We start from the raw sequence: 14401 nt of genomic DNA, 5'->3' as shown, positions 1-14401 counted from the left end.
AAAGTCAAAAAAACTCTAAGTTGAGGACTGTCTGTAACCCTGTCCAACAGCCACTCCATCCCCTATACCTAGACACAATGACTATCAGTCTTTGATGAGTTTTAAACAGGACAGACCGTGATCCAATAGTATTTTATGAAAAACACCCTAAATGATGGGTAGGAGCTGGGAAGGAAGCGTCCAGGAGACCAGCTGGAGGTTGCTATGGAGTCCAAGGGAGAGACGGGGGCTGCCGGGACCCACGCAGTGACAGTGGAGGCGGCACAGAAGGACTGCCTGAGGAAGCATCTTTTTTTTTTTTTTTAAATATTTATTTTTTAGTTTTAGTTGGACACAATACCTTTATTTTATTTATTTATTTTTAAAGAGAGAGAGAATTTTAATATTTATTTTCTAGTTTTCGGCAGACACAACATCTTTGTTGGTATGTGGTGCTGAGGATCGAACCCTGGCTGTACACATGCCAGGCGAGCGCGCTACCGCTTGAGCCACATCCCCGGGCCCTGAGGAAGCATCTTGAAGGCAGAACAGATGTGAGCAAATCGTTACACATGACTACAGCTACAGGCACACTACTCACACACTTATCTCAGAGCTCAATGAACACGCGGATGACCTGTGAGGGAACACTGGTAACAACAGGGGGAAAAACTACTAAGGCACATTGTATTTATTATGTCAATATGAGTTTGATGTCTGTACCTCAGAAACGGTAGATAACACAAAACTATATTATTGTAGTTGAGGGGCTGAGGGCAACTGTTTACAAAAAGGAAAATATAAAACTGAGGTCTTTAACCTATAGTCATTGATCACCACATAACAAAAAAGCTAAGGTTGTCTTCTTGACAGAAGAGAATTCTGGAGTATGATATCATCCCTATGAGAAGAATTTCTTTAGACTCTATACCTTTAAATGTACCAGAAAATCTTCACCAAATTATAGAATAAGAAAAAAAATCAGGGGCTGGGACAGTAGCTCAGTGGTAGAGGGCTTGCCTAACATATGTGAGGCACTGGGGTTTGAACCTCAGCACCTCACATAAATAAATTTTTAAAATATTGTGTCCATCTACAACTAAAATAAAATGTTTTTTTTTTTTTTTAAAAAGAGCATTACCAGGCAAGATGTTTGTGTTAAATGTTCCTTAAAAAGCAGTTATATCTTAGCCAAGCATAGTGGCACACGCCTGTAATCTCAGCAGCTTGGGAGACTGAGGCAGGAGGATCTCGAGTTCAAAGCCAGCCTCTGCAAAAAGTGAGGCACTGAGCAACTCAGTGAGACTCTGTCTCTAAATAAAATACAAAATAGGACTAGGGATATGGCTTAATGGTTAAGTGCCCCTGAGTTCAATCCCTGGTACCAAAAAAAAAAAAAAAAAAGGCAGTTATAACTTGCCAGGTGTGGTGGTACATGCCTGAATCCCGCAGCTCAGGAGGCTAAGGCAGGAGGATTTCAAGTTCAAAGCCAGCCTCAGCAACTTAGCCAGACTCTATCTCAAAATGCAAATTAAAAAAGGCTGGGGGGATGGCTGGGGGGGGGGGGTGGCGGCTCAGTGCTAGAGCACTCACCTAGCACAGGTGAGGCCCAGAGTTAGATTCTCAGCACCACATAAAGATAAATAAATAAAGGCATTATGTCCACCTACAAGTGTTAGAACACCCCTGAGTTGGATCTCAGGTCCAAAATACAAGTTGGAAAGAATACGTAGGGGGAAAGGAAGGAATAAGATGAAGGAGACAGAGGTTCAACTATACTTGTTTTACGGGTTTGACTTTGAAAGCCTTTTAATTATAAAACTTTTTATTTGGGAAGAGAGGTACTGGAGATTGAACCCAGGGGTGTTTAGCTACTGAGCCACACCCCCAGCCCTTTTTATTTTGAGACATTAAGTTGCTGACAGCTTCGCTAAATTGCTGAAATTGGCCTCAACCTTGCAATCCTCCCTCTGCCTTCAGAGTCACTGGGATTACAAGCATGTGCCACCATGCCCTATTAAAATTAAGGTTTTTTTGTTTAATTTACTTTTTAGTTTTAGTTGGACACAATACCTTTATTTTGTTTATTTATTTTTATGTGGTGCTGAGGATGGAACCCAGGGCCTCACACATGCTAGGCAAGGGCTCTACCACTGAGCCCCAGCCCTAGCCCGCAAAATTAAATTTTTAAAAAGCAATTTTTAAATAGTGACGGCAAAATAAAAACCAAACTATAGAACTAAACTATACATACGGTGATGGCAAAACCACATAGTTAACTCTTCTAAATGACTTTAAAACAGAATTTGACTAGATAAACCTAACAAGGGCACAAAAAAATTCTTTAACAGTTTCATTGGTGCTTGTGTTGACAGTCTTCTGAGATAAATTGTACAGTGCAGGCTAAAATGATTGAATAAGAAGAAACAAAATGTTTCACTTAGAAGGAAAAAAGGTTCAGGTATAAGGCTGAGGTTAAGTAGAACACAATTCATACTTTGGCACCGAAAGTATCTGTAACACACAACCAGCTCACTAAAAGGATCTAGAAACAATGATTAACCTAGTACAGTAAGCAGCCCAAAGGCCTGAACTGTTGTTTCTAAACACAGATTGAGTATTTCTCATCTGAAATGACATAAGACCAAAAGTATCTAGGATTTTTTCAGATTTTAGGGTATTTGCATGTACATAGTGAAATATCTATGGATGGAACCCAAGTCTAAACATATAACTTATTTACGTTTCATATACACTAATTTTTCTTTCTTTGTTGTGCAGGGGATTGAACCCAGGGCCCTGCACACATGTTCTAAGCAAGCGCTTTACCACTGAGTAACACCCCTATTTTATTTTGAAACAGGGTCTGGTTAAGTCCTTAGGGCCTCACTAAATTGCTGAGGTTAGTCTCAAACTTGCCATCCTCCTACCTGGGAACATAGCCCCAGTACCAAAAAAAGAAAAATACATTTAAGCTCCTGAGTTCACAAGGACAAACACATAGATACAATTCACAGGCGACTTTTAAAGGATATTAGAGAATCAACTCTTTAATTTTGAAAACTAGAAAATAATAGGAATTAAGCATTTGTCCTGCCTTTTCTAGAAGAAATATACTTCAAGGTAATCAAATAGTGAATGAAGGAAAATTTCTCTATAGAAGTATTCCATTTAGGGGCTGGGTTTCAGCTCCGTGGTGGAGCACTCGCCTCACATGTGGAGGGCACTGGGTTCCATCCTCAGCACTACATAAAAATAAATAAAAGTATTGTGTCCATCTACAACTAAAAATATTTTTTTCAAAAAAACAAGTATTCCAATTAATCATTGATGAGGTTACAGAATTAAAACATCAATATTTTTCAAAGCTTAATGACTCTAGGCACCAAGCAGCAAGGGCTGCTAACCAGATTATGCACCATTATCTGTTTACCTACCTAAAAGTCATCTTGAAAGAATAAATCAAACCTGGATCTGATAAGACCTTTCTATCTAGCCATCAGTTTACAGCAAATTCTGTATTGTTAAAAATAGTACAGACTGAAGTCCGCATTACTCCACAGAACAAACTACCAGGTCAGGTTTCATCAACAAGTTAAAAAAAAAAAAAAAAATGTTGATGATGATAGAGGGGGAGCCTATAGATTAAAACAAGTTACAATGGTATGGGGACACTGGCATCCTAGCTCAAAACTATTTAAAAAAATTATGAGACAATCAAGAAAATGTTAACAGTAGTTGGATATTTGAAGGTATTAAAGAAATTCCTTTTTTCTAATACTGGTATTCATGTTTACCTTTTTTAAAAGTCCTTATTGTTTAAGACACACATACTGAAACACTTAACAGTTAAAATGATATGATATCTGGCCAGGCGCTCTGGTGCATCCTGTAATCCCAGTGACTTTGGAGGCTGAAGCAGGAAGGAAGATTATATATGTTCAAGGCCAGCCCCAGAAATTAAGCAAGGCTATATTTCAAGATAAAAAAATATAAAGGGCTGGGGATGTAGCTCAGTGGTAAAGCAACACTAGGTTCAATCCCCAGTTACCCACCCCCCCCCTCAAAAAAAAAAAAAAAAAAAAAGATATGACATCTGGGATTGAAGGGTCAGATGGAAAAAAAAAAACACTTGCTAAGAGCTAATAATTGTTGAAACTAAATGAGAGTAAACAGGAACTCTGCTATTCTCTCAGTGTGTGTGTGTGTGTGTGTGTGTGTGTGTGAAGAGTTCAACATGGAAAGGAGGAAGAAAGGCAATCAAACTGAGTTTTATATAATAAAAATAACGGTATCTTTTGAAGTATTTTAATATTTACTTTCCTGATCACTATAACGACTACATACAAGAACTAAAAACAATAGCATAAAAAAACAGCTTTGGGGATTGGGGCTGTGGCTCAGAGGTGGAGCGCTAGCCTAGCAAGTGTGAGGCACTGGGTTCAATCCTAAGCACCACCTATAAATAAATAAATAAACAAACAAACAGGGCATTCTGTCCCTGTACTACTGCAAAAAAAAATAATAATAATAAAGAAATAAAAAAGAATCTTTTATGGTAAAATCAGAAACAAATTAAACATTAAACAAAACCTTATCAGAATCAGATTACATCACAAGAGTTAAAGCAAGAAAGTATCAGCCTGTATAATATAAGCAGCAGAGGCCGGGGATGTAGCTCGGTGGTACAGGGTTGCCTCTCAGGGGCAAGGCAAAAACTGCACGCCCACACTTTTTTTTAAAGAAACTATCGTAGTTTGGAGACTGAGTAGAATTTGGATTTAGATTCAGGTCATTCACAGACTCTGAGTCTCTGAAACTCTAGAAGCTACACAATACAAAGTAGTAAACTACCGGATGATGCCGGGGTAAACCACATCAAAACTCTGAGAAGCAATTCTGACTGACAAAACCATTCATTTCCTTAAAAAATAACTATATTATTCTAGTTTCCCCGAAAGAACTAAAGCGAATCATCCAAAATTTCTATCTAAAGATACTCTACACCACTGGCTTTCTCCAGAGATTGAAGGCTGCACTGTTATAAGCCCACCCCGTACTGAAGTCCACCCTCGGCCTGAAATGGCCTCCCCTCTCCGGGACGGGCTGAAGGCTCCTTTTCACACGTGTTTTGCAAAGGAGACGAACTGGATCTTTCAACATTCGATTTCCCATCCCCACGAAGATGGCAATCAGTTTTCGACACACAAAAATCTCTCTACAAAACTCACCTGCAACGCACACAGCTATCAGCAGCTGTTCAAGGCCTTTGGGAGACGGCAATTGCTTTAGGTCATTTTAGGCATGAAATCGCACCGTCAAGCCAACAGCAGTTTCGGGCGAACCAAAACATTCATCCCAAGGTGCGTCTGCAAAAACTACTCAAATCACCTACCAGACACCTTCGGCTACGAGTGACAAGAACAAAAATGAAAATAACGACAGGGAGAGGTCCTCCGGCTCTTCCCAAAACGCAGGGAAGGCTAAGGCGGGAGAGCGCAGGAAGACCACCAGGAGGCCGTCCCCGCCGCGGCCGCCGGCGACCCGCTTCCCGCTCCCCGCGGCCTCCGTCCGCCAGGCCCGCAGCCGCCAGACGTCGGCGGGACCCGCCCCACCGTGCCCGAGGCCCGTGGCCCGCGCTGCTGCACCGAGAAGCCCGCAGCGACGGGTCCGCTGCTGCGGAGGCCTGCGCCCGTCCACCCGCCTCACCTCCGCAGAGAATCGAGAGCAACGAGCAGCCTCTCAGCGCGAGTGCGGCCTCCGCCTGCGGGCTCCGCTGGGGCTGGGGCTCCGGCTCCACCCCCGCCCGCCTCGCGCACCCTGGCGGCTGCGGCCCGCCCGGCCCCGCCGCCCTCGCTCGCCCCCGCCCCCCGAATTGGGTGCGGCCTGCGGCGCCGCATCTCAACGACGCGCCTCTCCATTGGCCCGGCCTGCGCCGCCACCATCCAGCATCGCACCCTCCTATTGGCGAGACGCGGGGGGCGGCACCTAGGGAAGGCGGGGCCTCGCGGCTGCGGCGCAGCTGCGCAGGCCCGGTCGCGCGGGCGGTAGGGAGGGCGGGGTCTGGCCCCTCGGGGCTGCTTCCCGGAAACGTGGGGCGCCGCCGCTGGCAACTGTGCGGCTGTTTCGGGGGCTTGCAGCGGCCCGGCTACGCAACGCGCAGGCGGGCCCCAGTACCCGGCAGCGCGGGCGGGCGGGCCCCAGCTGGCAGGGTGGGGTCGGGACAGCGTGGCCTGCGGGCCCCGATAAGGTCGCGCCGACAGAAAAGCCTGCTGGTTGCGGATGCCAAGCGCCAGGCACCTCCGCGGAACCGGGAAATGAGCCTGCAGCGGCCATTGGCAGGCCGTCCAGCCGCGGTGACCCGAACGGCACCTTCCGCACACTGCCACTCCTATTGTCTCGTCCGAGTCCCCGCTGGGCAGGGCTCTTGTTCCCTGCACAGCCAAAGAAAGCCAGCGCAGGCCTCTGCTCCCGTCGGAGCCTCTGGGCCAGGGAGACTGCCGTGGATTAGCGCCAGCAGCCCCTACTCTAGGCACCTGCTCCTGCCTACTGCCTGTCCTCAGATGGCTGGACCCCAGTTCTGTCCCTTCACTTCCGAATCCTCAGCATCCAGTGCAGTCGTCCCGCTGAGGGGGTTTGGGATGTGGCTCAGTGGCAGAGTGCTTGGATTCCATCCCCAGCCCCGCAACAACAAAAAGGAGATGCTGAAGGAAAGCTGGTGGGGCAGAAGACTGGAAAGTATGTCAACTAGAGAGTGGAGACATTAAACAAAAAACATGTAAAGGTGAAAAATACAATGGATGGGATTAATAGGTTAGACACAAAAGATTCCTGAACTTGAAGGCAAGGAGAAGAACTAAATTAAACCAAAAAGAATCTGGGAAAGATTGAACTGCAGAATTTTAGGACCACTTCATGAGGACTAATACATTCCCTGAAAATGGTGATGGCAGCTGGAAAGAAGAAATAATATTTAAAGATACAAACCCACAGGTTAAGAAGCTTTAAAAAGTAACTTCTAGAATTCTGCTGGGTTCCAATAGAAGTGGAATTTTCTATGGAACACCAAAACTAACTCTTGAGGCAAGAACCATCTGTCATAAGCTGAGTTTGACCACCAAGTCATAAACAGTTTTGGATCCAGACCAGATTCAAGCAGGTACAGAAATAGGTAGTCTAGACCTCTTGTCACCCACCGCAGTCCAGTGTCACTCAGCTCATACGAATGGCATGGCACACTGACAAGAAGCAAAGGAAAGTGGGCTCAGTATATTGGTGAGCTGAAACCCATTCAGCAGCTGCAGTGAAAGACAGTAGTTAGGAGACTGACCCCAGTTAGCAAAGCTCCAGGGGGAGATCCCAGCCATTCCCTTGTGTGGAGAGATATGAGGCTTAGTTCGTTGGTCAGGATCCTAGAAGTGGTGATCTGGAAGTTAAAGGATGAAGACTTCTAAGGAAGGGGCACATGGATGGGAGTTGGCACCAGGATGCAGGTCTTTGTATTAATGTCCATCAGCACATCTAAGCTCTAACAACCAAGCAAACAGAATGGCACAGCCAATTAGTATCAGCCTGCCTCTGTCCTCTGCTGCTGCAGCTCTGAAAAAGTGCCCTTGGGTTCAGTCCCTAGTACTGCAAAAGGAAAACAAGAATTTGAACAGATTTGTAACATACGTGTTCACAGCAGCATTGTTCACAATAGCCCAAGAATGGAAGCAACTCACGTGTCCACTGAATGATGAATGGAAAGACAATGGAATGCTATTCAGCCTTTTAAAATGAGGAAGTTCTCATACATGGAATAACACAGATGAACCTTGAGACATTTTGCTAAGTGAAGCAATGCACTCACAAAAGGATAAAGGTTTGATTCCACCTGTATGAATATAAAGTACAAGTACTTAAAGAGAGAAGGTAGAATGGTGGATGCCCAGGGCTGGGCAGGGGAGTGGGGAGTTGGTGTTTAATGGGGACAGAGTTTCAGTGTGGGAAGGTGAAATTTCTGGAGATTGATGGTGGTGATGGTTGCACAGTGTGGATATATTTAAAGCCACAGAACCATGTACTTTGAAATGGCAAATGATTCTTTTTATCTTGTGTAGATCTCACCATTTCAGTGCTATTAAAATTTACCTTCTCTTTCCAGCTATAAAAAAAATCAAAAAGAATACTGCCTACGTAGGGTTAAAATCCACAAATAATGTACAATATGTATGAAACCATGAAGGAGGTCAGTGAAGGCAAAGTCACCCAAGGACTTGTGCTGTGGAGGAGATTTAATGGGTTTTTTTTGTTTTGTTTTGTTTTTTTATTTTTGTTTTTTTGTTTTTAACATGGACAAATAACTTTATTTTATTTATTTATTTTTATGTGGTGCTGAGGATGGAACCCAGCGCCTCACACGTGCAAGGTAAGTGCTCTAGGGGCTGGGGATGTGGCTCAACCGGTAGAGCGCTCGCCTGGCATGCAGGCGGCCCGGGTTTGATCCTCAGCACCACATACCAGCAAAGATGTTGTGTCCGCCGAGAACTAAAATAAAAAATAAACAAATAAATTCCTTCTCTCTCTCCCCCTCTCCTCTCTCTTAAAAAAAAAAAAAAAAAAAAAAAAAGGTAAGTGCTCTACCACTGAGCTACAGCCCCAGCCCGAGATTTAATGGTTTTAACTCCACACACTAATAAGAATAGTGTGTATGTGACTTTTGAACTAGTAGAAAGAGAAGTGAAATGATTTTTCGAAAGTTGTTCAATCTAAAAGAATGAAAAAAAGGATAGAAAAAGAAGCAGGTGTAGTGGTGTGCCCCTGTATTCCTACTGTTCAGGAGTAGAGGCAGGAGGACTACTTGAGCCCAGGAGTTCAAGACCAGCCTGGGCAACAGAGACACCCCATCTCAAAAAAAAAGGAACAATAAAAACATAAGCTGGGGCCGGGGTTGTGGGTCAGCGGTAGAGCACTCGCCTAGCATGTGCAAGGCCCTGGGTTCGATCCTTAGCACCACATATAAATAAAAAAATAAAATGAAGTATTGTGTCCAACTACAACTAAAAAACAAATATTAAAAAAAAAAAAAAAGCTGGGTGCAGTGGCACATACCTGTAATCCCCACAGCTTGAGGGGCTAAGACAGGAGGATCATGAGTTCAAAGTCAGTCTCAGCAATGGTGAGGTGCAAAGCAACTCAGTGAGACCCTGTCTCTAAATAAAATACAAAATAGGACTGGGTATGTGGCTCAGTGGTCAAATGCCCCTGAATTCAATCCCCAGTAACCCCTCAAAAAAATAATAAGAGCTGGAGATGTAGCTCAGTGGCAGAGTGTTTGCCTAGCATGCACAAGGCCCTGGATTTGATCCCCAGCAATGCAAATAAAATAAACTAATAAGTTTAATTACATTAAATGCAAACAAAATACTCCAGTAAAAAGATAAGATACATCTAACATGCTATTAACAAAAAATAGGTAAATTAAGAAAATACACATTTTACAATAGACTAAAGGAAATATAAAGTACTATCAAAGCATACTTAGTAAAAAAAAAAATAAGCAATATTAAACCAACAAAATTACAAAATCCTATTGACAAACCTTAAAGAAGACACAAATGAAGATAGATCACATTCATGTATCTGAAGACTCAAGATTATAAAGTTGTCAATTTTCCTGAAGCTGATTCATAGCTATAATGGAATACATTATTATTCCCAATCAAAATTTGGCTGGGTGTCAAAATATATGCTTATAATCTCAACAATTTGGGAGGCTAAGGCAGGAGGACTGCAAATTCGAGGCCAGGCTCAGCAATTTAGCAAAACCCTCAGCTACTTTATAAGAATCTGTCTCAAATTTTTAAAAAGGACTAGGGTATGGCTCAGTGATGAAACATACGCAGTTTCAATCCCCAGTACTACAAAAAAAAAAGCCAATGGGTTGTTGCTATTGGAATGGACAAGTTAGTTTTAAAATTTACAGGGTCTGGGCCAAATGTGATAGCACATGCCTGTAATCCCAGAGACTCAGGAGGCTGAGGCAGGAGGATTCCAAGTTCAGAAACAGCCTCAGCAACTCAATGAGGACTAAGCAACTTAAGAAGACCCTGTCTCAAAAAGGGCTGGGGATGTGACTCAGTGGTAAAGCACTTCTAAGTTCAATCTCCAGTACCAAAAAGGAAAAAAAAAAAAAACATAATCAGTCAAAATAAGCCAATGGCTTGGGGAAAATATTTGCAGCACATCACTACATGAAGACTATGTGAAGAATGCCGGGGGAGGGGCTCGGTGGCTGAGGTTAGGGTTAGGGTTAGGGTTAGAGTTCTGGGCTGAACCTGGGTGGCTGAGCCTGGGCTGGGCTGAGTGGGGGCTTGGTGGCAGAGAGCTAACCAAGCATGTATAAAACACTGGGTTTGATTCTCAGCACCATAAATAAATAAAATAAAGGTCTATCAGCAACTAAATTTTTTTTAAAAAATGCCTATAGATTAGTTTAAAAAAAAAAGACAAACATATAAAGCATATAAAGAATGGGCAAAAGCCTTGAATAGACACTTCATGGACAAGATTAAAATGGCTAATAAATACATGATAATGTTCTCAATCTCATTAGTAGATAGCTAAGTGCAAATAAGAGCCAAAGTTATACACATACCAGACTGATGAAAATGAAAAGTCTGGCAGTATCAAGTGTTGGCAGGGATGTGAAGCCAAGGAGATTATTTTCCAGTTGGTGAACTAGAACAGTATCCTGAAACAACAGTGAAAGATCTTCATATCCTGGAGAAATTCCAACTCCTCTGCACAGGACGTAGGTAAGACTGTTGCAGCATTTGTAATTACCCCAAACTTGAAACAACCCAATGTCCATCCATCTACAGTAAGAGGGACCTGTGAGCCACGGGTGTGCTGCAGTGGCTTGAACAATCGCAGTGACATGAATGAACCTTACAGATCAGGATGGCCGGAGCCGGAGGCCAAAGCTCACCTACACTCCATTCTGTATAATACGAAGGCAGGAGGGGGCTGAGGTGGGCGCTTAATCTGTGGTGAATGCTTTTTAGAAAAACAAGAAGGCGGACTTCCCTAAGCAAGGGCAGGTGCTGGGATAGAGAGGGCACGGGGGCGGGGGGGCACTGGCATTGGGGGCTGTTCCCTGGAAGTTGCACAGATCTATGTGTTGGCTGTACACTTCTGTATGATTTTCTGTATATTTTATTCCACAGGAAATAAAGGAGGAAAGGTGTAGCCTCAGCTTGGAACAGGTCAGGGCGTGGCCAGGAATAAAACCAGAGATCAATGCAAGGGCAGCTCTTGGCCGGCCTCCAGGGCCTGTAGTTTCCTGCAGAGCTCACTGAGAGTCTGAAAAGAGGGTAGACGGTGCCTCTAGAATCTCCCTCCAGCTAACAGGAGTCTGAAGAGGGATCTCAGACACTTCCAGGGGTGCCTGCCTCCTCCCTGCCACCTGGTGCAGGGATCAGGACGTGCAGATGGTCACAGCCAGAGACAGGCTGTGGCCCTCCCCATCTCCCACCTCTAGAGACACATGGATTTGGTTCAAGTCTCAGTTCTGCCCATGATCCCTGTGTGACCTTGATGTCTCCAGGGCTTCAGTCACTCTCAAAAAGCTCATTCCTTCTGGGCCTCAGGCTGACTGTCTGCCTCAATGAGCACTGGGGCTCCGTGCCTCGTTCACTGTCCTGTCTTCCCTTGCCCCCTACTCAGAGCTACCCCACCCAGCCTGGAATGCAGAACCTTTGGAGCTGTAGTCTGAGCCCCTACCAGCAGGGGGCACTCCCCACACCATGACCCGGAGTTGGGAGTTGGGTGGGAACTGGGAGCAACTCAGATCTGTGAGAGGTCTCTTCTGATTTTGAAAATGTCTCTAGGGCCGGGTGTAGCTCAGTGGGAAAGCATTTGCCTAGCATGTGAGGCCCTGGGTTCAATCCTAGCATTGTAAATAACAACAGTAAAATAAAAAAGAATCTCTCTTTTAACAATAAAAATCTCTTGTTAAAACACAGAAGGCATAGAGGGCTCCCCACACCCCACAGATCAATATTGGGAAACAAAACCGGCTTAATCCTTGGCTTGGGGAAACTTCCAAAAGGGTGCAGGCCCCTTTCCCAAGTCCTAGCACACATCCCAATGGTGGGCAAGACAGTCACTCTCTCCGAGCCCCCATGTCTGTCAGCAGAGTGGGGAAATGGGGCTGCCTGAGGGCAGGGCCTGGGCCTCCTGAGGCTGTCCTCACAGCCTGGGACCACAGGGCAAAGCAGCAGCAGGAGTGCTTCCCCAGAGCCTGGGTGGCAGAGGGCACCCTCCAGCTGTGGGAGACAGAGCTGAGGACACCCCACAGTGACTGCGGGAGGCACGAGGGGTGTCGGGGAGCCAGGCGGGCCTTGGCCTGAGCAGTGAGGCAGACAGGACCACCACAGTGAGTGCCCATGGCTGGGCCTTGACCTTGGGCCTGACTTTGGTTCTCTCAACTGCCAAAGGGGACGAACAGAAACTGCTTCTCCAAGCCAATTATGTCAAGTATTCAGCTCAGCACCTCCAATGTAGTTTGCCTCAGAGACAGGTGACCACGTCCCCCAGCCCCATGCGTGGAACAGAAATTCATCACAGGTCTCCGGAAAGCAGGAACCCTTTAGGGACCCTTCTTCATACTGGAGGACCAAGACTGGGAACCCTCCGACACCCACATTTGTGCCCTTGCAAATGAGGCCCTGGGCCAGGCGCAGTCCACAAAGATGTGGGTGGGAGGCCCACGACCCAGGAGGTGAGGAGAGGCTGGGCCAGGCCTGAGGTGGGGGTGGGCCTTGGGCAGCCTTAGGCTCAGATGTCCAATCAGCCAGTAGGACTCATCACCTAGCTTTGTGACCCAGGACCCCCAAACCTTCAGCCCAGGTTTTGCTTTTTAAAATACATTCTAGGGCTGGGGTGTGGCTCAGTGGTAGAGCATTTCCTCAAACAGGTGAGGCACTGGGTTTGACCCTCAGCACCACCTAAACGGATAAAGTAGTTATTGTGTCCATCTGCAACTAAGAATATTATTTATATGTATATATATAAATAAAATCTGGGCTGGGGTTGTGGCTCAGCAGTAGAGTGCCACCTAGCACGCATGAAGCACTGGGTTCAATCCTCAGCACCACATAAAAATAAAATAAAGGTTATTGTGTCTAACTACAACTAAAAAAACGTATTAAAAAATACATTCTAGCCACCAAGCTGGCTCCAAAAGCAAGTGCTCTGTAGCACAGCCAGCAGACCCCCAGGCACTACCAGAAAGTGCAGATCTCACAGGACTGGAAACTGTAGCCACAGGGGGGAGTGGTGTGCGCCACTCTGGGGACCCTAATGGGGTTAGGGCAGACTTCGCTAAGAATTCCGACTGCAGGGAGGAGGACTGGCCAATTTCCCAGAGGTGGTTTGGAATACCAAAGGTTCTCTGTGCTCTCACTCCTCTCCCAGGGAAGGTTGAAGAGGAAACACCTGCAGAGGTGGACACCTGGCTCCAGGAAGCAGGTGGCGGCCTGTTATCCCCCTGCAGCCAAGGTGCCCTGGAGTGGCAGCCTCCCACATGTGATGTCCCGATTCATCCAGGAGACCACAGACCCCCAGAATATAGCAGGGGTTGGGGACCCAAAGAGCCAACTCTGGGCAGTCACTGGCTGGGGCACAGTGTAGTCCTCGACTTGGGTTTTACCTCTCAACCTTATGACCCAACGTGAGGGGAAGCAAGTAGGCACCAGATGACCTGGGGCCCTGCCAACCTCGACTCCCAACTGTGTTGGTTTTCACAAAAAGCCATCCTGGAAAGGCTGTGCCGGGGATCAGGGCCTGAAGAAACAGGGTACAGATGAAGGCTGCCCCTGAGTGGGGTGTTGCTCAGAGGACTTGGGCATCTGGATGCCACTGTCCCCCACCTCTCTTTGGCCTACTCAGAGGCAACTCTTCCTGCCCCATAGTGGCCATCACTTCCTCCAAGAAGTCTTCCTGGAGCACCTATGGGGTTCCAAGCTCATAGCCACTGCATATCCCACTGCCCTGGATACTGCATTGCACCTCACATCCAGCTGTCCCCTTGCTGGGCTGTGAGCGTGGCCACCCTGAGCCTGGGGCCTGCTTACAGTGCACCCGGCTCCAGCACTGGGGCAGGCGCCCAGGAGGCACTCACAGCCATCTGTCAATGCAGAGAATGAGCCAGCTATAGATATGGGGGCCCTTTAGCTCTGGAGCCCCATTGTCCTGGGTGTGACCCATGGAAACAGTGGCGGCTCCAAGCCAAGACTGCCCCAGCTGAGTCCTGACCTGTGACCCTGTGCAATCTGGCAAGTCACTCGGTGACCTATGTTTTAGCAGACATGGATGTCGGTGGGTGTGCAGTAAGCAGCTACCCCACTCCTTCCCAATCAAGCCCTGGTCACCGAGG

At 46.2% G+C, this 14401-nt stretch overlaps 1 protein-coding gene across 11 annotated transcripts in view; it reads right to left on the bottom strand.

Annotated features, from left to right (window-relative positions):
• The window catches only part of ADD1 (adducin 1), a gene marked incomplete at its 3' end in the record, with an annotated part of 72964 nt that extends 67106 nt beyond the window's left edge, over positions 1-5858 (bottom strand). For 4 of the 11 annotated variants that reach the window (XM_081304072.1, XM_081304070.1, XM_081304067.1 and 1 more), the window contains exon 1: positions 5689-5857. The other 7 variants (XM_081304073.1, XM_081304074.1, XM_081304077.1 and 4 more) reach the window with 4 other exon arrangements.
• Between the last annotated feature and the right edge of the window lie 8543 nt (positions 5859-14401).

The sequence above is a fragment of the Spermophilus citellus genome (assembly GCF_964194105.1).
Source record: "Spermophilus citellus genome assembly, chromosome: 8".
NCBI classification, from domain to species: domain Eukaryota; kingdom Metazoa; phylum Chordata; class Mammalia; order Rodentia; family Sciuridae; genus Spermophilus; species Spermophilus citellus.
Note: the sequence above shows the minus strand (reverse complement) of the source record. Positions and strands in the feature narration are given on the sequence as shown.